Raw genomic sequence first — 20,760 nt, forward strand, 5'->3', positions numbered from 1 at the left:
AAGGTGTGTCCACCCCAAACTTGGGGTGGTGGCCTGCTCCCAGGCACTACTGAGGGTCGGGTCCTCTCTCTGCTACTGTACAAAATCTACATCTTGTTCCTGCTCTTCCATGGACGGGTACATTGTGGCGCGGGGGTTGGCAGGTGCCTTCTTAGCCATAGATGTTCCATCCCCAGGGCCTGCCTCCATTGTGTGTCCGAGTAGTCCCTTCTGCTCATGGGTTGATACTTCCAGAGGATCTCCCTGAATTCCGGCCAGTCTCGCCCCAGCACAATGGGGTAGGCCAATCTGGGGACCATGCCCACATGGAGGACTTCCTCCTGGTGGCAAAACCGAGGCTGTGGGATAAGGACGGATATCCCCATGGACACATTGTAAGTGCATCTGTTCACCAGAGGGTTTAAGGTCAGGGACCAGCCCCTCCTGTATGAGGGTCTGGCTATATCCCGAGTCCACAAGGGCTTTTGTGGGGGTCTCTTCGACCTGTACAAGGACCAAGAACTTTCCCAGGCTTCTTATCCAAGCTCTTTGGCCGGTGACCCAGACTTGCCCATAGCTGAAGTCCATGAATGGACATTCCTGCCAAAAATGCCTCTCTTGGCCACACTCCCAGCAGCGATTTCGGGGGCCTGGGGCCTTCTTTTGGCGGGCTTGGTCCCTCTTGTGGGTGCCGATCACTTTGAATCAGAGTTCGAGCAACCTGGTGTCTGGGTTTGGGGCTGGGGGGCTTAGTGAGTTTGGGGCGGGCGATGGACGGGGGTTCCCGGCCGCCGCTCCCCGTGGGTTTCCCTTGCCTGGCCCATCCCCTCTGCTCATGTTTCCAGATCCCCGGGTTGGTGCCTCGGCCCCCTCGGACGCCAGATAGTTCTAGCGCCACCATCTCTGCCACCTGGGGCCCAGTCAAACCTTCCGGGTCCAACCATCTCCAACAGTGGTCCTGCACCCATTGGGCCACGGCCCGTGGTCAAGCAGGATCCTGTCCCTGTGGATGTGGGGGCTGGGGCGCCCAGCGGGCATAATAGAGTTGCCACCTGCTGGACCAGGCGTTCTTGTTGTACTTGTTGCTGGGCAGCCAACTCATGAAGGAGTTGCTGCTGTTGTTCCTGATGCTGGGTCATCTGCTGCTGCTGGCCATCTGCTACATCATCTGAGCCTGTTGCTGCCGCTGCTGGGCCGTCTGCTCTTGCTGACTCTCCAGCATCCACTTTAGAAGCTTCTCAGTATCCATCTTGGATGGCAGTGGGGCTCCCGTCACCTAGATTTCTTCCCCCGGACCTCTCACCAGGTCCTGGTCAATGCCCACATTCTCCACCATGTGTGGTGGTCTACGCTCCCTCCCCCCCCGAAATCACACTGCCTACGGAAGCACACTGCCTACGAGTCCACTCCCAGGCTTTCCAGATGACCAGCTCTGGGTCTAAAGTCCAAAACACAGGTGATGGCCCCTAGGATCGGGGCAGCACGGCCTAGCAGCCAGAGGTCAATAGAGCCACCCTTGGGGTGCAAGGCAGCATGGCCTAGCAGCCAGAGTTCAATGGGGGGGCACCCATCAAGGGGTGTGGCAGCCCCAGTAGGGGACCCGGGCCCACCTGACTCCACCAGGCCCCGACCCAGGGCCCTAACAGTGGCGGAGCAATTTTCCACTGACTAAGCTGGGGGGAAAACATGCTGAGGTTTCCCGGATGGGAGGTACCACTCTGTCACACTCCCATGTTGAGGTGTCCCACGAGGCTTCGCATGCTCCGTGGTCTGTGGTGCCAGTCGCCTCCTGTGGCTCCTCCAGTTGCAGGGGTCCAAGCGGGCCCAGGGAGGCTCTGGTTCCCAGAGCCGTCAGGGGCTGTGGCTAGTTCTCTGCAGGAGCTTCCCAGACAGGTCCTTCCCCTGCAGCCTCCAGCCCAGAATAAGCTGGACTCCCTCCCTTTATACTGCTAGAGCATTTGGAGCATGCCCAGTCCTGCCTGGGAAGTGGGACTTCCACTACCAATAATATGGGCTTAACCCTGTCTGGGCTAGTGCGGGATAAGCAGACCCCGTCACAAACAGCAACAATACCAAGAAAAACTGACATCCCTCTTAAAATTAAATGTGTGACACCACTGTTAAAATGTTTCATGCTTCATGACTTGCCCAAGCTAGAAAACTTTGGTAAACCAATGCAAGTTCTTTCCAGACCAGTAAAAACTTCCTTAGCACTGGTTCTGGACCAGAGATCCCTGCGGTCCTTCAAAACCTGGGATATATTTCACCCGGTCACATCTGACTCCCATTGCCAATTCCCTGAAGCCATCCAACATTCAAACTTATCTTCTCAGGAAACTTAAAAATAAACTTGTTTGAAGCTTTCTCATATTTATATTTATGAATGCTAAACAGCTCAAACATACCCTAGAGTTATGTCTGATCCTCTTTGTTAGACTCCAAGCCTAATCGTGTGAGATAATGACCCAAAACTGAAACCAGACAAGCCAGTTGCCAAAGCCATAAGCGAACAAAACAAAGAGATTAAATACCAGAACTAAAATTAAACAAAGGGTGTGAATAAGCAAGGATGGAACGAGCAAGAAATACAGAAAAAATAACATGGATGAGCAAGACATGAGGAGTTAAAAATCTCGGCCTTCTCCCAGTTATCGAACTATTTCTCTCTTCATTCATTTCCCACTTATAAAAATCAGAAGGGCACCTCTAGGCTTCCCAGTGTGTCCTGAATTCAACTTAGCCAACTTTTAGGCCCTACGTGGAATTTTCTGAAGTGCCTCAATGAGTTAGAAGCACAAGTTTTGTTAAGAAAACAAGTCAACGGGATTTGTACTCCTAACTCACTTAGGTCAGGTCTATACACAGTTTTGTACCATATACATATGTTGGTATGGGAATGATTTACCAGAATAGTTATACTCATACAATCCCTAGTGTGTACATAGTTATACTGAGGTAAAATACTGGTATAGCTTAATCCCGTTCCCTTACAGGTGTAAGCAATACCAGTCTAAGCACCTTTATAGCAGTATAGCTGCAGCCACACTAGGGAAGTTGTACCATTTTAACGATACTGGTCTAGTTAAAGTAGTACAGCAGCTTTTGTGCCTAGGCAAAGCCTTAAGTAATCCCAACCCCCACAACCTGCAAGGAGCTCTGAATGCAGACCTCTGCACCAAATCTCACTGAAGTCAGTGGGCAGGGCCGGTGTAAGGATGTTTCGCACCCTAGGCGAAACTTCCACCTTGCGCCTCTCCCCCGCGCCCCTGCCCTGAGGCAACCCCCATGGCAGCTCCCCCTCCGCCCTGAGGTGTCCCCCTTGCGGCAGCACCCCACCCCCAACCCTGAGGCACCCTCCCACCCCAGCTCCACACATGAGCACCCCGAGCACACTGTCGCTGCTTCACTTCTCCCGCCTCCCAGGCTTGCAGCGCCTAAACTGATTGGCGCCGCAAGCCTGGGAGACGGGAGAACTGAAGCAGCCACGGTGTGCTTGGGGAAGAGGGGGGGCAGGGGTGAACTGGGGCAAGGAGTTCCCCTGCATGCCACCCACCCCCCTTACTTGCTGCAGGCGGCCCTCCCCGCGCCCCCCTGTCCCAGCTCCCTCTGTCTAAATGCTGGTGGCGACCGGGGCAGCCGAAGATCCGGCCACCGCGGTTGCTGCCAAAGAAAATGGTGCTCCCCAAATCCCAGCGCCCTAGGCGACTGCCTAGGTCGCCTAAATGGTTGCACCGGCCCTGTCAATGGGGTCCCCATGGTGTGGGGTTTCACCTGCACAGAGCTCCTTGCAGGACTGGGGTCTTCGATTATGAACTCTTGGCATTATATAGAAAAACAGTGCACAGATCCTAAAACTGTCAGCACAGGACTAATCAAAAAGTTACATTACTCTTATAAAGTTTTCTTGCTTCTGCAACTTTTAGCTAAGGGACTTTTTCTGATGACTCAGTTGCATATTAATAAATTTTTCTTTCCTCTTTCTCTCTTAACCAAGCAAGTGTATTTTAACCACCATAATTGTTGTTCTCACTGGCCAGGGAGTAGTGGATCTCAAAGGAACTTTGACGCGGCATTTAGTATTTTTTAGTTACTGATTCAGAGTAAAACAACGCCTCGTTATTCACTTGTGATCGGCTAAGCATTATTACTTAAAATTAACAAGTAGGAGTTGCATCACACTCACCCTTAGTGAAATCCAGAAGAGGCACAAAGGGAAGAAAAACGTTCCACAAATCACTGTCAGAGGGCGAGACTTTATTTCTTCCCAGAAGCACATTATGGACCATTGGGTTATCTACAGAGCCATGAAGCTGGGAGCGGCGGTACCACTTGGGCCAAGATCCAACCACTTTTGGACCTAGCCAGACATGAGTGGCACTGTGACTCCATGCACCAAATCGCAACGCCACTCACTGAAATTTGGAGAGGGTGTGCGTCGGGGCTCATGGACCAAGGGGGTCAGGCTGCTGGTTGGGGGTAGGGGAACGCCTGAGAGGGGGAAAAAAGAGGGCGGAGGAAATCTATGGACCTCCTCACTTTAAGTCCCAGTGCATGCATCTCTTTCCAACACCCTCCATGCACCCTCTCCAAACCAGATCCTCCACTTCCCAAAGAAATATCTTAAAGGGGGCACCCCAGCACAGTGGGCCCACAGGCAGCTCTATAGTCTCTGAAACGTATTAGTGGGATAGCGTGGTGTGCTTGCCCCTGAGACTGCTCCCTTCTGACAGAGACCTACTGCCCACCCCACCCAGCTCCTGTGGGAAGTTCTGTGCTCGGTCTTGTTGCCAGGAACCTCAATGGGACCTACTCATGGGAGTAAAGTCAGCAGAATCCCCTCCCCCCCTTTTTTTTTTGAGCCTGACATTTTCCCCCACAATCATCTGCATAAGGCACAGCAGAGTTTGTGGACGATTAAGATATTTTTCTGGGTTAATATTTTGTTCAGCATGTGCCATGCACAAGGAATTTATCTGCAGTATATAAGTGCCCTGGGATTTATTCCCCGGGGAATTTAATTTCCAGTTTTATTTAGTTTCTTTCCAAGTGAGTTTTATTCTCCCTGCATTTGGCTCACTTCACATATTAGTTCTCCCAAGCTGAGCTCGCTAATATTTTTCCACTGTGCTTCCTACAGCCTGGATAGTTTCTTTTATCTGGTCTTTGCACTGCTCTTCAGTGTGTCTGTTTGGATGGGGACAGAAGATTCCTCCTTATCTTTGACATCCTGACGACTGAACATACAATGCACAGTCACTCAGGGTAACAGAGCAAGCAGGCTAAGTTCAGGGTAATGATTCAAAAGCCAGCTGGGAAATGTTAATTGCTTTGAAGCAATAAGTTCTCGTTTTAAAAGGAGTGACGTTGCAAGCTTGACATGCCCTCAGACTCACGTATTTGCCCCAGGGGCTTTTCACATGATCCTCCTATCCTAGAGTTTTAGGCTAACACCAATCTTCAATCTTGGTAGTGCCTGAGCACCTCCCACACATAATAGATGGCCAAGTGTAGTGTCCTTAATAGACTTCATGGAGCCTCTGGCTCTTCTCCCTCTCTGAGGTATAGCAACTCTGCTTGGGGCAGGGTTTACAGACCTGGTATAAGCATGTACAATGGCAACGATTTTCACCCACTACTCTTCCCAAGGAAACCTCAAGTGACTACCAAGGTTCAAAGGCCAGGCATTTCTCAGATCAGCCAGAAGATGAGTTACCCTAAGCTACTCTTTTACACACTCTGGAGATCAGGAAATAAGCTTTTCCCCGGGAATCAAGACAAAAAGTGTCCTCAGTAACCATGAACTGTGTTCTCAGAGCTTTAAAATAAACCCAATAAAATAGGTCTCTGTCCTAAAGAACTTCAATAGCAAAATTTCCATGGACCTCAATCGAAAAAGTGTAGTATTTCAATTGCTAGAGATTCAGGTCCCAAAAACTAAGCCCTGATCCTGCAGAGGGATCTGCCCACATAGAGAACAATTAAAATCCATAGGATTCAACCTAGGCTTAAGAATTAACCTGTATGGATTACTCTGCTGGATCAGGGTGCCATAGACAATAACATAACAACAAGGACAACAGATCCATCTCCAGGATGGGTAAAGGGATTGCAGAGGAAAGCGGGCAAATGCACTGGAAAATAAAGGAAGGGAATACTGAGCTTTTGTGATGTTATTGATATGAACCGTGACCACATAGATCATTGTTGCAACCAAGGCCCTATAGTTGCACCAAATCTTGTACTAAGGAGGTCAAGTGAGGTGTCTATGAAAAGGTTGTAATTTGCTGGTTATGATTATGCTGTCTGTATGTGTGTATCATTTTTGTATTTGAAGTTATAAATATCGGCTATGTACTTGTATTTCAATGTGTTTGATTCTAAGTAGCATTAATGAAGCATTTTGAGAAAGGATCTTTCAGCTTCTTGAGAAAGGATTTTTCAGATTAAGTGCCCAATCAAGAAACACTTAACTGACAGTGGACCTTGGAAGACTCCAATCCACATCCGAGGAGCCTTCCTGGGAACCTTCAAGGTAGCTGCTCTACCTGCAAACTGAGTCATGCATGGACATGTGATTTGCCCATGTGACTCCAAACTCCATCTTGCTCCTGTGATTTTCCACAGAAAGAACAATGGGGATCTTTCACCTGGGAGAAACTATATAAGGCTGTGGCTACACTTAGCACTTCAAAGCGCTGCCGCGGCAGCGCTTTGAAGCGCTAAGTGTAGTCAAAGCGCCAGCGCTGGGAGAGAGCTCTCCCAGCGCTGTCCGTACTCCACCTCCCTGTGGGGAATAACGGACAGCGCTGGGAGCCGCGCTCCCAGTGCTGTGGCTTTGACCACACTGGCGCTTTGCAGCGCCGCAATTTGCAGCGCTGGAGAGGGTGTGTTTTCACACCCTGCTGCAGCGCTGCAAATTTGTAAGTGTAGCCAAGCCCTAAGGCCCCTGGGAGACATCTCCATTTTGTCTTCAATCCTGCTTCTGACCTCTGGAGGAATTGTGCTTGAAACTGAAGCTCTGAACAAAGGACTGAACGACCCAGCCATGCTGAGATGTTTATACTCCATAGACTTGATTGGTTTAAAATCAGCAGTAATCCCATCAAGCCTGAAACAAGCCTGAATTAAGAATTTTGCAAACGTTGTATGTAATTGATTCCATTTAACCAGTTTTAACTCTCATCTATATTTCTTTCTTTTTATGAATAAACCTTTAGATTTTAGATTCTAAAGGATTGGCAACAGCGTAATTTGTGGGTAAGATCTGACTTGTATATTGACCTGGATCTGGGGCTTGGTCCTTTGGGATCGGGAGAACCTTTTTTCTTTTACTGGGGTATTGGTTTTCATAACCATTCATCTCCATAAGGAGTGGTGCTGGTGGTGATACTGGGAAACTGGAGTGTCTGAGGAAATTGCTTGTGTGACTTCTGGTTAGCCAGTGGGGTAAAACCGAAGTCCTCTCTGTCTGGCTGGTTTGGGGTGCCTTAGTAGTGAAAGACCCCCAGCCGTAGGCTGTGACTGCCCTGCTCTAAGCAATTTGTCCTGAATTGATACTCTCAGTAGTATCCCGCCAAAGGCCGCTCTGTTACAGCTCTGAGGAGGGTTGTTCCTTATGGGCTCAGCCAATCATACTAGTGGTTTTATTTTATTTAGTACCTTTTTGTAACATTAGCTTTTAGATGATTAGGTGCTGGAGTAGAGTAGATGGCACAGCTGTAGCACAGAGATAGTGAATTATGACGGGAGACCTGAAAGAGGGTGGTGATGGTGCACAGTCCACAAGAGGAAGGAGACACTGCCAGGCAAAGGGCAGGAAAAAGATAAATATCACTCTTCAGAGTCCCTTAAATAGTATTAAGATGTCCTATTGACAGAAGTGTCATGGGTAAGTCATTTTGTTTATTAAACATCCCCCACCACTGACAAAGGGCTGAACAATACAGCACAGCTAAATAGATAAACGATATAAATTAAAAGGTTATTGACGCACATTTACATTATATCTGTCCAATATCAGAATAATAGAATCATAGAACCATAGGGTCAGAAGGGACTGCAAGGTTATAATAGTACACTATAGACCAGGGGTGGGCAAACTTTTTGGCCTGAGGGCCACATCGGGGTTCTGAAACTGTATGAAGGGCTAGGTACGAAAGGCAGTGCCTCCCCAAACAGCCTGGCCCCCGCCCTCTATCCGCCCCCTCCCACTTCCCGCTCCCTCACTGCCCCTCTCAGAACCCCCGACCCATCCATCCCCGCTGCTCCTTGTCCCTTGACCGCCCCCTCCTGGGACCCCCCCACCCCTAACCGCCCCCTCCCGGGACTCCACCCCCTATCCAACCACCCCCACTCCCTGTCCCCTGAATGCCCTGACCCCTATCCACACCCCACCCCGACAGGCCCCCTGGGACTCTCACAGCTATCCAACTGCCTCCTGTTCCCTGTCCCCTGACTCCCCCTGGGACCGCCTGCCCCTTATCCAACCCCCCCGCTCCCGCCCCCTTACCATGCCGCTCAGAGCACCAGGGCAGGCCGGCAGCTCACGCAGCCGCGCTGCCCGGCAGGAGCTCGCAGCCCCGCCGCCCAGAGCGCTGGCCGCACAGCAAGCTCAGGCTGCGGGGGAGAAGGGACAGCAGGGGAGGGGCCAGGGGCTAGCCTCCCCAGCCGGGAACTCAAGGGCCGGGCAGGATGGTCCCGCGGGCCAGATGTGGCCCACGGGCCGCAGTTTGCCCACCTCTGCTGTAGACTATATGTATTGACTACAGAAAACTCACTAGTTGGGAGGACAAAATTTGGCCTTGTAGTTGGAACACAATTAAAATCTAGTTACAGAATGTTGAAGTATCTATATCAAAAAACAACAGTGATCACTCGTACATGGAACCCAGCTTCAACAGGACTATACGTGAGCAAAGTTAAGTGCGTGCTGAAGTGTTTGCCGTCTCAGCACCCATTTCTCTGCATGTCAATGATATACACACGCGCACACACACACACACACACACACACACACACACACACACACACACACACACACACACACACACACACACACACACTTTTCTTCTATTATAGCAGCCAAATGCTGTGTTGGCAGTTCCATTAGAACTCCCACGACATTTAAGAAGATGTAATTCAAACAACACTAGTTCCAGGCTGCAACTTGGTGTCTCAAATCTCAGCTCTGGAGTACAGATGTTTTGCTTTACAACATATTAAACCAAACATGTTTAGACATTTTTAAGGAGAACTGCCAACGTTTTCAAAACCCCATATATAAAAAATAATAAAAGCAATACAGTCAGGAGTGGAGGGAAAGAATCTCACTTCTACCTGAACATTTTTTTCCATTATTATAACAAATAAAACCTAACATCATTATTAAAAAGATTAGAACAAGCAACATTGTCTTGTTTCCCTGCCCCAGTTTCTTTAATGTATGTATCTGACAGCACTTGTATATAGTAAGTTTCACTGTCTTCCCAGTAGAGCCGATCAGGTTTCCCTGCTTGATGACAGACTTTAATGGGATCAAAAAATTATTAACAGGACTTAAGGGGCAGGGAGGGTACCTAAAACAAAAAAAACCCCACTTAACTCATTTATTAATTAAATAAATTTTAAATTGAAAAGTATCCCTTTAATTTAAGGGAAACAACAGTTTGGGTTATTTTGATTAGATCAATATCACCCTGCAGCGCTCTGAACCCAAGACATCAGGCAAGAGGCAAATAGTGACTCTTCACAACAGTAAAGAGTCAAAACTCGGATGAGGGCATCTAATCTTCTTGCTACTGCAAGACTGTTCCTTGGGTCTTTTTGTCTAGTCTAGCATTTGATAACTCAAGTGACAGAGCTTCTATCATTTTCCAAGGGATATTATAATCTATAATAGAACCAGAGCATGAAACTGACAAAGAGAAAAAGTAATATTTGACCAGCCTAAGAGTGAAATTTAAAAAAAAAGTAAATGAAGAATAAATTAGACTTTTTAAATTATCTATTAGATCAGCTATGGTGCATCTGTTAACTTTATATATAAAGGAGAAAATACTATTATATAGTACAGAGGGAATAAAGTTCAGCAAAACAAGGCATGTGAGGTTTTTAGCGCCTAGGGCTGTCTCAGGTGACTTGATATTGTCCTTTACTGTAGGAGTGGGGGAAAACAAAAAAAGAAAAAAAGTTAGATGTTATTTGCATTCTTCTAAATCCAGAATGGGTGTGTTTGTGAAAAAGGTGAATTTTCCAGAATTCTAGTCTGTAACATGGAGCACTTCAATAGAGTGCAACATTTGTATTGTAAAGGGAGCACTTCAATAGAGTGCAACATTTGTATTGTAAAGGGGTTTTACAAAGAAGAATGTAGAACAGAGGTGGGCAAACTACTGCCTGCGGGACCGTCCTGCCCGGCCCTTGAGCTCCCGGCTGGGGAGGCTAGCCCCTGGCCCCTCCCCCACTGTCCCCCCTCCCCTGCAGCCTCAGCTCGCCACGCCGCCAGCGTGGGAAGGGGCTGCACTGCAGGGGCAGGGGAGAGCAGGGATGGATGGAGGCTCACCTGCAGCCTCAGGGGAGCAGGCGGGCGGTGCGGGTGGCAGGAGCGCGGGGAACGTGGCTGGAGGACTCAGGAGGGGCACCGGGCGGCTGCGCAGCCAGATGGAGAGAAGTGGCGCTTTGAAGGGGAAACCACCGCTTCTCTCCAGCTGCACGGCTGTCCCTGCGCCTCCTGAGTCCTCCACCCATGTTTGCAGACCGCATCCTGAAAGGGGCTTTATAGAAGGGGGGGGTTAGATAGGGGTTGGGGTCCCAGGGGACTTGTCAGGGGGCGGCGGTGTGAATAGGGGTCAGGGCAGTCAGGGAGCAGGGGGGGGGAGGTTGGATAGGGGAGGGGTCCCGGGGGGGTCAGGGGACAGGAAGCGGGGGGGCGTTGGATGGGTCAGGGGTTCTGGGGGGGCAGTCAGGGGGCGGGAAGTGGGAGGGGGGCGGATAGGGTTAGGGTTTGGGAAGGCACAGCCTTCCCTACCCAGCCCTCCATACAGTTTTGGAACCCCGATGTGGCCCTCAAGCCAAAAAGTTTGCCCACTCCTGATGTAGAACATGCCCCATAACTTCATCCTTACTTCGCCCCGCCCCGCCCCACCCCCCTCCATCCCAAAAAAAAGAACATCTAAGGATCTTGAGCACAGAATCACCACAGCCTAGCTAAGAGCGCTTCACCACAACAGGTCAGCATTTCTCCTGCAGACATCAACATCTATTCAGATCAAAAATTTATTAACCAAGGTTAGACTGTAAACTCTCTGAGGCAGAGACAGTCTTTTCATTATGTGCCTACATTTATATTGTGATTTATTTTTATATTTCACAAATATAAATAAAAACATTTTATTTTATATACTTTATATTTATGGGAGACAGGGTGGTGTCTGTAGGGGACAGAGTACTGGAGAAGGACTCAGGAGACCTAGCTCTGCCACTGACCTGCTGAGTGACCATGGGTAAGTCACTTCCTCTCTCTATGCCTCAGTTAACCCCATTTTACAGGTGGGGGTGATATTAACCTCCCAGGTAAAGCATTTTGAGATCTACTGAGGAAAATCACTATGTCAGAGCTAGGAGGTATTATTACTATTATTGTTATGCACAGTGCCTTGTGAAATGGTCCCCTGATCCATGACAGGAGCCTCTAGGTTCTAGCATCTATATAACAAGATTCCAGGACTGTCACCTTCTGTGTGTCACTCTGAAGCCTAAAATACCTGTTGAGTCAGTGTGAAGCAATCCAAACAGTTACCAGCACAGTTCAGAGCTCTTTTTGTTTAGAATATCACCAGGTTCAATCATCATTGGGACTTGCGGTCTGTTACCATCCAATTTTTATGTTCTCAGCCATTTTGACTTTACAAATTACACCTGTGCAACATTACTGGCTTTCAGCTAGAGTATGGCATGTATTTATGCCATGCCAAGTGTCCTAGCCCATTGTGATATCAGAGGTAACTCGACCAATCACCACCCTTAGGCAACAGCTAATTCACATGCAACTATTTCATTGGTTATATGAGGGAGACTGCACAGATGGTGGGTTACTTGGCCCAACTGCTACACCTGTCTCACAACATGAGCTTTCAGCTACTAGTAATACAAATAAATTACTATTGTTCAGTGTGGCAGAATGCAATGGTTACAGAAGTGGTCAGGAGCCGGCACTTTCACAAGTCTTGAACCAGCAATAACTGTCATTTATGTAACCCAAACCTACACAGTGTAACTCTGTCCCCCTCTAGTGGCTAGACCATATTCAAGGTCATGAGTCTGTAAGGCCTTTGAGTTATCAGAGCTGGCTTTTAGCTCAGGGAGAATAGGCTCATGCTTTTGGATCCAGGTTCAGTCCCCACTACTGATAGGATGCCCCTGGGGAGGTGGTCACAAAATGTGGGAATTCTAGTGAGATTTTTCAGAATACCCACCACAGATGAGAAGTCCTGTTTCTATTTTACAGACATGAAACAGGTACAGAGTTAAACTGACTTGCCTACGGTCACAGTGTATCCATAGTAAAGCTACAAACCCAGATATTCAGTGCACAGTGCTGTCCACCTGATCCACCTCTGCGCCTCTAGAATTCAAAAGGCCTGTTGTGTCAATCTATGCACTAGAACGAGAGGCTGCTTCTACCAGCTAGATCTTTAACTAATAGGCCACAGGGGGACTCAAAAGATTCCCTAAGAAAATGAATTTACATAATTTCTATTGCTCTAGGGAGATTTTCCATTACAACTTTGTTTTAAATCTGCCATAAACAAAGGAAATTAACCCAAAGTTCAAACAGCAGTAATTACATATATAGATAATATTACAGTTAATACAAATTCAAAGCTAAGGCTAAATACTTCAGCCATACAATTATCCCCTGCAGGCCTATGTATCGCAAAGAGCTCAGGTCCAGACATACTGTCGCATTACACAATATATAAATAGAATATCTTTCATTTGCAAAGGGCTGTGGGATGAGGGTGAAGAGTTTCCACAGCACACAGGAGCTCCATGCTGAAATCTGTAAAATACTTTAGCTTCCACAAATAGAAGCTGCTTTAAGAGCAAAATATTATGTTTAGGGGGAAAAAAAAAATTAGAGCATCATTTTCCATCAAATACAGCTGAAGCTTGCGCTTGTTCATCTGGGACACCATTTCCTCATATCTGGGGGGGGGGGTGTTACAACAGCTTTTATGTTACCGAGAGAATATTAAAAGAGAGACTTTAGAGAGACCATTTGCAAGTTGATATGGAGAAGATTAATTTTTCATGTGGGATCAAAAGTAGAGCTGAAGTGAATGTATGTAATGGTGACTGAGCAAATAATTCATATGCAAATATGTCCTGGGCATTCTTTGGTATGTGCTTCTTCTTGTATGATTTTTAAAAAATAAAGCATTTTTTTGTAGAAAGTGGAAAAATAAGACAGACATGTTTATGCTTAAAAACAATCACCCACTTTTGTTTACCTCTATCTAATAGCGCCTGGGTTCTGACTGCTGAACTTCAAACTAATTGGAATAGTCGAAAAGGAGTTTTGTAGACTTCAAAGGCATGTCTAGACATGGAAACCAACTCATGTACAGTACACAATCAAAAATACAGTCACAAGGCTGTACACTGTACAGCAATTCTACAGGAATAGTATGCAAAACCAACCCATATGTCAGACGGACAGACCTTAAAATTGTGGAAAAACTGTGTTGCCAAATGCCAGCCCAAAATGGTTTTTAATCTACTCAAAAGCTGCTCCCTCCTCCCCGAAGGAAAAAAATATGAGACGGTTTCAAAAACTACAGCCAAAAACACTAACTGGAATGTGTCTTAGGGGGAAAGCCAACAGAATTTCATGTGGGCAGCTCTTCAAGAAGAAGTAAAACTTCCCTTAAAAAGCTGTAGGTTTCTGAATACGGGCCATCATGCTGCCACAGGTAAATGAGCCAGAGAAACTGCCATTGTTTACTACTGTTTTCTCCTCAGTCTCTCAATTCCTTTCCCCTATTGGTGTTTGGGAACTATGTCAAAGGAGCTACTCAAAGTCCACTGCCTCCAAGATATGCTGGACTGAGACACCCTTTTGTGCTATAGTTCTACGAGGCATGGTGCAAAGGGGATGGGAAAAAGATAGGGGCATGCCCAGAAACCAACACAAATCTCCCTCTGCATGAGGTTCTCACGTCTGGTCTCTTCCAAGATGTACGTTCCTTTTCTGACTACAATTCTCCTTTCAACTCCAGTAGCTGCTGGGGTCTTGCTCGCTATTTGAGGCAGCATTCACACATTTAAAAAGCACTCCAGACACTCTTTCGAGCGAAGGCGGTTTGTTCCTGCATTGATGAGGACCATCGTGGCTGACCATAGCAGCCTCTCTTTGGGAGGTGTCAATTAGATAATGCACCCAGCTCAGTACAACAGTGAAGATCTTGTAGGTGTTGGTCTCTGTCTGAGGGGTTGAAGCAAATGCGGTGGTACCTCAGCACTTGGCTGCAGACAATGGACCGTGTGGTGTGTCCGGGGTGGAAGCTGGAGGCATGAAGGTAGGCATAGCGGTCAGTGGGTTTTCGGTATAGGGTGGTGTTAACGTGACCGCCACTTATTTGTACCGTGGTGTCTAGGAAGTGGACCTCCCGTGTAGATTGGTCCAGGATGAGGTTGATGGTTGAAGCATTCTCAAAACTACGATACCCGCATGAGGAAATAAGGAAACAAATCAACAGAGCCAGACGTGTACCCAGAAGCCTCCTGCTGCAAGACAAGCCCAAGAAAGAAACCAACAGAACTCCACTGGCCATCACATACAGTCCCCAGCTAAAACCCCTCCAACGCATCATCAGTGATCTACAACCCATCCTGGACAATGATCCCTCGCTTTCACAGGCCTTGGGAGGCAGGCCAGTCCTCACCCACAGACAACCCACCAACCTTAAATATATTCTCACCAGCAACCACACACCGCACCATAGTAACTCTAACTCAGGAACCAATCCATGCAACAAACCTCGATGCCAACTCTGCCCACATATCTACACCAGCGACACCATCACAGGACCTAACCAGATCAGCCACAACATCACCGGTTCATTCACCTGCACGTCCACCAATGTAATATATGCCATCATGTGCCAGCAATGCCCCTCTGCTATGTACATCAGCAGAGCCGGCTCTAGGTTTTTTGCCACCCCAAGCAAAAAAAATTTGGCTGCCCCCACCCCAGCCCTGGGCTCTCCCCGACCCACACCCCCCTGCCGCCCCAGCCCTTGGTTCCCACACACACACACACACCCTGCCACCCCAGCCCTGGGTCACTGGTAACTTGCTTCCAGGGCAGGTCATTCAGCAGGAATTTTGGATGTGCACAGAACAGAGACAGGATTGGTTCCCATATGGTTACAGAGCTGCAGTAAAGTGGAACAATTTTCAGCTTGTGTGATTGGAGGATATCTGGATGCATATTGTAAGACTGTCCTACATAAATGAGGAAAAGTTGAGGTGCCTTTATTATTCTTTTGTTCCACTCTATGTTTCTATGGGGAATTTGCCAATGCAATATCACTGTCTTCCTTTTAAACAAATAAAACTAAAGAAAAAAAAGGCAATGGCTGTTGAAAATAGCAATTCCAGTCCTAAAAACCACTGGGAAGCATTTCTTGCTCAATTTTATCCTACTTTTTCTACAGCAAATTACAGTGGCTCAGTATATTTGATTTGGGAGAAATGAAGTAACAGCTGCCCAAATTGAGCTTGAGCACTCCTGAATTTTGAGGTGTTCAAATCTGGAAGGCAGGTACTAGATTCCCTTTCTGAATATTAGCTAAATCTAGAAAGGAAACGTCAATTTCTGCTTCCATGGCTCAGAAGTGGAAATCCTCATAAGTGCCTGGTACTGTATCTAAAGCTGCCCAGGTCCAGAGCCTCCCCTCCCTTACTTTTCATTTTAAATTCTAGTGGGATCCACATACCTCCCTTGCTAGGCTTCAGATAGAGAGGGGCACTGTCCATTTAGTCCACCCAATTTCTTCTTTGGGGGCTGCAAGGTGAGGTCACACCAGTATCCCTAATCCAATCTGAGGATGTCTTCTGAAGGGGATATCTGGGCCAAAGCCTTCTACTCCTTGGGCACACTTGTTCCCCATTCACAGTGCCACTCTACTCTAGCAGTGAGCTCTCCATTCACAGCAAGCTGCAGCATGAGGTTTCAGCTACCATACTCCCTCCCTCTCCCTTTCCTGTTGATAGCAGCCACAGGAATGCTGAGAAATGTAGTTCTTTCCCTGCTCCAGGGCTGGCTCTACAGGTAGGGAGCTAACCAAGGAACTACAGCTCCCAGGGCCCCCTGTTGGTTCTCAGCTCCAAGGCTGGATGCCTGCCAGCTGCCACCCCTGCAAATGGGCTGCCCCAAGTAGCTACTTGCTTTGCTGGTGCCTAGAGCCGCCCCTGTACATTGGCCAAACTGGACAGTCCCTATGTAAAAGTCAGTTATTCGGAATGGCAATATACAAAAACCTGTAGGAGGACAATTCAACATCTCTGGACACACAATAGCAGATTTAAAGGTAGCCATCCTGCAGCAAAAAAACTTCAGGACCAGACTTCAAAGAGAAACTGCTGAGCTTCAGTTCATTTGCAAATTGGACATCAGCAGCTCAGGATTAAACAGACTGTGAATGGCTTGCCAACTACAAAAGCATTTTCTCCTCCCTTGGTGTTCACACCTCAACTGCTAGAACAGGGCCTCATCCTCCCTGATTGAACTAACCTTGTTATCTCTAGACTGATTCTTGCCTGCATATTTATAACTGCCTCTGGAAATTTCCACTACATTCATCTGACGAAGTGGGTATTCACCCACAAAAGCTCATGCTCCAAAACACCTGTTAGTCTATAGGGTGCCACAGGACTCTGTCGCTTTTCTCAGGGATGAGAGCTCTCCTACATCACCCTGGGTTCGGAGAAGAATACAACTGACAATGTTTGTAAAGTGCTTCCAAGATGAGAAAACTACTGAAGTTCTAATTCAGCCTCATAACGCCCCTGTAAGGGAAGGAGGCATTCAAATTCCTGCATTTAGAAATTGAAGTAGAGGCAAATGGAGTAACCAAATGATACTTGGTTGAATGATAATTTGCTCACTTTATTGTTAACTTATCCTCTCCTTTCTGCGGCCCTACGTGTGTCTGTATCATTCACCTCTTGCGTTTTCTTATAACCTAGTCTACAAGCTCCTTTGGAGCAAGGACTGTCCTTTTACTGAGTATCTGCACAGTATCTAGCTCAACGGGTCTCTGATCTTTCATTAGTGCCAACCCCCCACTCAGTGAAATACAAATAATAAAATAAATGATAGGTACTAGCACCCCAAACCCATATCATCATCAGAGACAAGGAGATTAACTGAACTGCCCAAGGTCACAAAGCATCATTGTGACAGATGGGGTTTGAACTCAAGTTCCAAAGAACACAGTGTTGTGTTCAGACTCACATTCTGTTGACCAGATGCAAGGCTGCATCATGGGCATCCATCAAGCACTGAACTCCTTTTACATAACATAGCAAGGCTGCTCAATAATGGCAAAGAAGGGTTAATATGAAGAGATGGGTGCCAATCACCACATTCCTCTGGAAGTGGAGCAGCATATTCATCCCCTGTCCATTTTTGCAGCATCTGGGCCATGTCTACACTGGGGGAAAGTGACATGCTAGCAAACATGTTAACTAAACACATTTAACTAGTGCGATGTTAAACACAATTTTGCCCTTTGGGTAATTAGAGACAGTTGTGTTTAAAAACATTAGAAGGCCTTAATGATTTTAAAGACAAATCATTGTGTTTAAATGTCCCTGCCTACACGAAGGGTAAAGTTGTGTTTAACATCACACTGGTTAAAATAAGTTTAGTTAAGTCTGCTAGCACAATGTTTTTCAAGAGATGAGAGGAATTTACAGCTGGGACTTGCAGAAAACACTGCGTACTGGAATCTGTTGTCAGTGATGAAAAGGAGAGCAGCTTCACGCTGTGCCATAGAACGGCCTATTGGCCTCTCTTCGACTATTCTTGACAAACACACTAAATGGTCAGATTAGTTCTCGGAATTTAGAGGGGAGGGAGAAAATACTACATTTAATGAACTGGTTGGTGCATGTGCACCATTATCCTCTACTGGTTGCAATATGAACTTTTGGGTGTTGTCAGCCTTTTATGGCTAATAGCAATGGGCATTCTCCATTAACTCAAGTGGGAAGGGCCAGTGTTTTTAGAGCAGGAGGATCTGAGTTCTGTCTGTGCTGTCACCATGGCAAGCTATTTTGTGGAGCACAGAAAGAACCATGAAGTCTTCATTAACCATTAAAATGTATTTTTCCCCCTTTTCTCTCTCTCTCCCCCCATACATATACACACACATGCACACACACTATAGTTATGGCACTGTTACAGTTTCCAAGATCTTTTTCTTAGTGTTTTAGCACCATTCAGTCTTTGAAAAAAAGTATGCATAGTTTTGTGATGCACTTTTTTGAGGGGTAGAGCTGTTGCAAGCAGCAAGAGTTTGGTCACTGCCTTATTCTCTCTAACTAGTTACTCCTTGGGAACCAGGCACTGGTATTTGGCTGAAATCCTTGAAAGAAGGGATTACCTGGGTGCTGTTTGTGATCACCTCAGTCCAAGGACTGATATAACTCTTATTTATACACCAAGATAATATCCAGACTCCTCACTACTGATTTCTCCTTCAACAAGAAGCAGATTTTCAAGGCCCTAAAATCTGCTACTATCAGAGAGGAGACTGTATTTTATATCTAAAGGTTTTATTTGAAAGGAAATCTTTTATTGGCTATAAGCCAGCATTTCTCATAGAAATTGAGTTGCTAGTGAATCTCTGAGTAGCCACTTTTTTTAAGATGTATCTAAGCACATATTTAGCCAGAGAATTGCAACTGTCAGTATCTCTCAAATAAGCACATGCTGTATAGTCTTCCAAAAAAACAAATTAAAATGAGAAAGAAATGAACCAATAGACTGGATGCAATGCAAACTGAAGAACTAGGAAATTAAACGCTCAAGCAGAGTCTTGATCCATAAATCATATTGTATCCATATTTGTTAATTTTACAAACAATGTAAATTATGGAGGTTGAGAGAAGATTCTGCTCTCAATTATACCAGTGTAAATCCAGAGTGACTTCACTGTCTTCAATGGAAGTAAATCCAGAGCAGCATTTGAGCCAGAGTCATCCCTGACTTTGCGTTTTCTGGTCTACACTACTGTGTCCCAGAATTTTATAGTTAATACTTCTGTTATAGTTATTACATATCACAATTACTGTTGGATGAGATATCTAACTGTGCTCATTATAAAGATGCTAGGGGTCTTTTCACAACAGCAAAAGGATGTTAACCCAACCTCCTCAAGTTCTAGTCAAATTTCAGCTCAGGTAATTATATTTGTGTTATTTTAAATCCCACTTACAATTTCACTTTGCTATGGTACTTCTTCACTTTGTCCTAATCCACTGTAGAAGTGCAGTTACTCATGTAGTGCTGCTGTATGCAGTGAAACAGCTATCACATTTCAGCTCAGAGATGGCTGCATTTCAGTGTATAACTATGGGTCAAGGTCTGGTTGCCTTTGTGCACATCAGAAAATCTGAGGGCAAAGAGGGAGCACAGGGTGGAAGCTCTCCACTCTGGATCCAACCCGCTGCAGAAATCTTACTCTGTAGACTCTCCATAACAGGAGTAGAGGAAAGATGTTCCAGAGCAGGGCCTGTGGGACAGCGATAATTTTCATTATTTAGGACTTTTGCTGCAGTAGCACTCACAGGCCTCAATCAGGGATCTAGGCCCCACTGCATGAGGCACTGTATGTGCACACACGCGCACACACACACACACACACACACAACGTAAGGATAATCTCTATCCCAGAGACTCTACAATCTAAGTAAGTTGCATCTTCACATTTGTGCATGTATGCTCTTAGCTCAGCTATTATGCATTTCCATACACAGAGATTATTTACATTCCTGGTAGGATTAATTTATACATAGAAGTCTACAGATGGGTGTTGCTGGCAGGAACACAGGGGCACAATAACTCTGCTTTCATGGCACTGAAATTCACCCATGTTGGTGTAGTCCTCACAATGTGCCAATATTTGGCCTTATGAACTACGGCTGAGACTTTCTAAGCCAGGGGATTTGGAAGCCCAATTCTCATTAGATAGGAGAGGGAACTGGGTGTCTAAATACCCATTATGAATATTGAGGTTTTAGGGATTTTCCTGGATGAAGAGCATTACATAAATATAACATCACAGCCTCATTTATATAGACTTTTCCCTTTACTAATTCTGCATTCTTTAGAGTAGCCTACACGAGACTGGGAAACATTTGTAAGCATTTATAGAGCTGCCTGGCTAAAATTAAATGGTTCCATCTTGTTTACTTAAAGCAAACATTACCCAATTAATTTCTCTCCCTGAGCACTGATGTCAGCATGAGTGTGCACAACTCTGGGAACTGTTACAGTTCAGCTATGGGGCTACAGAGGGCGCTCACACACAGCTTTACAGGTGGAAGACGGGGTGTTAGTTAGCACCATACTGGTGGCTATATATTTTTATGCCTTAACAACAGAGCAGTGCTTGATTTTGTTTTTTGTTTTAAGATTACAGCAATTTTAAAGAGGCAGGATTAATACTGGTGCTATATACAGGCTGATGGTATCAGTGCTTCTTCTTG

At 46.3% G+C, this 20,760-nt stretch overlaps 1 protein-coding gene across 2 annotated transcripts in view; it reads right to left on the reverse strand.

Annotated features, from left to right (window-relative positions):
- Window positions 1-20,760, reverse strand: part of RAB30 (RAB30, member RAS oncogene family) — a 67,275-nt gene that overhangs the window by 20,022 nt on the left and 26,493 nt on the right. The window contains exon 1 of one of the 2 annotated variants that reach the window (XM_039535868.1): window positions 11,742-11,919. The exons of the other annotated variant lie outside the window; for it this stretch is intronic. The gene's annotated coding sequence lies outside the window, so the exon portion shown is untranslated. Of the gene's footprint in view, window positions 1-11,741; window positions 11,920-20,760 lie in introns of those variants that run through there. 2 annotated transcript variants of the gene reach the window in all.

The sequence above is a fragment of the Mauremys reevesii genome, linkage group 1 (genome assembly GCF_016161935.1).
Source record: "Mauremys reevesii isolate NIE-2019 linkage group 1, ASM1616193v1, whole genome shotgun sequence".
Classification (NCBI taxonomy): Eukaryota; Metazoa; Chordata; order Testudines; family Geoemydidae; genus Mauremys; species Mauremys reevesii.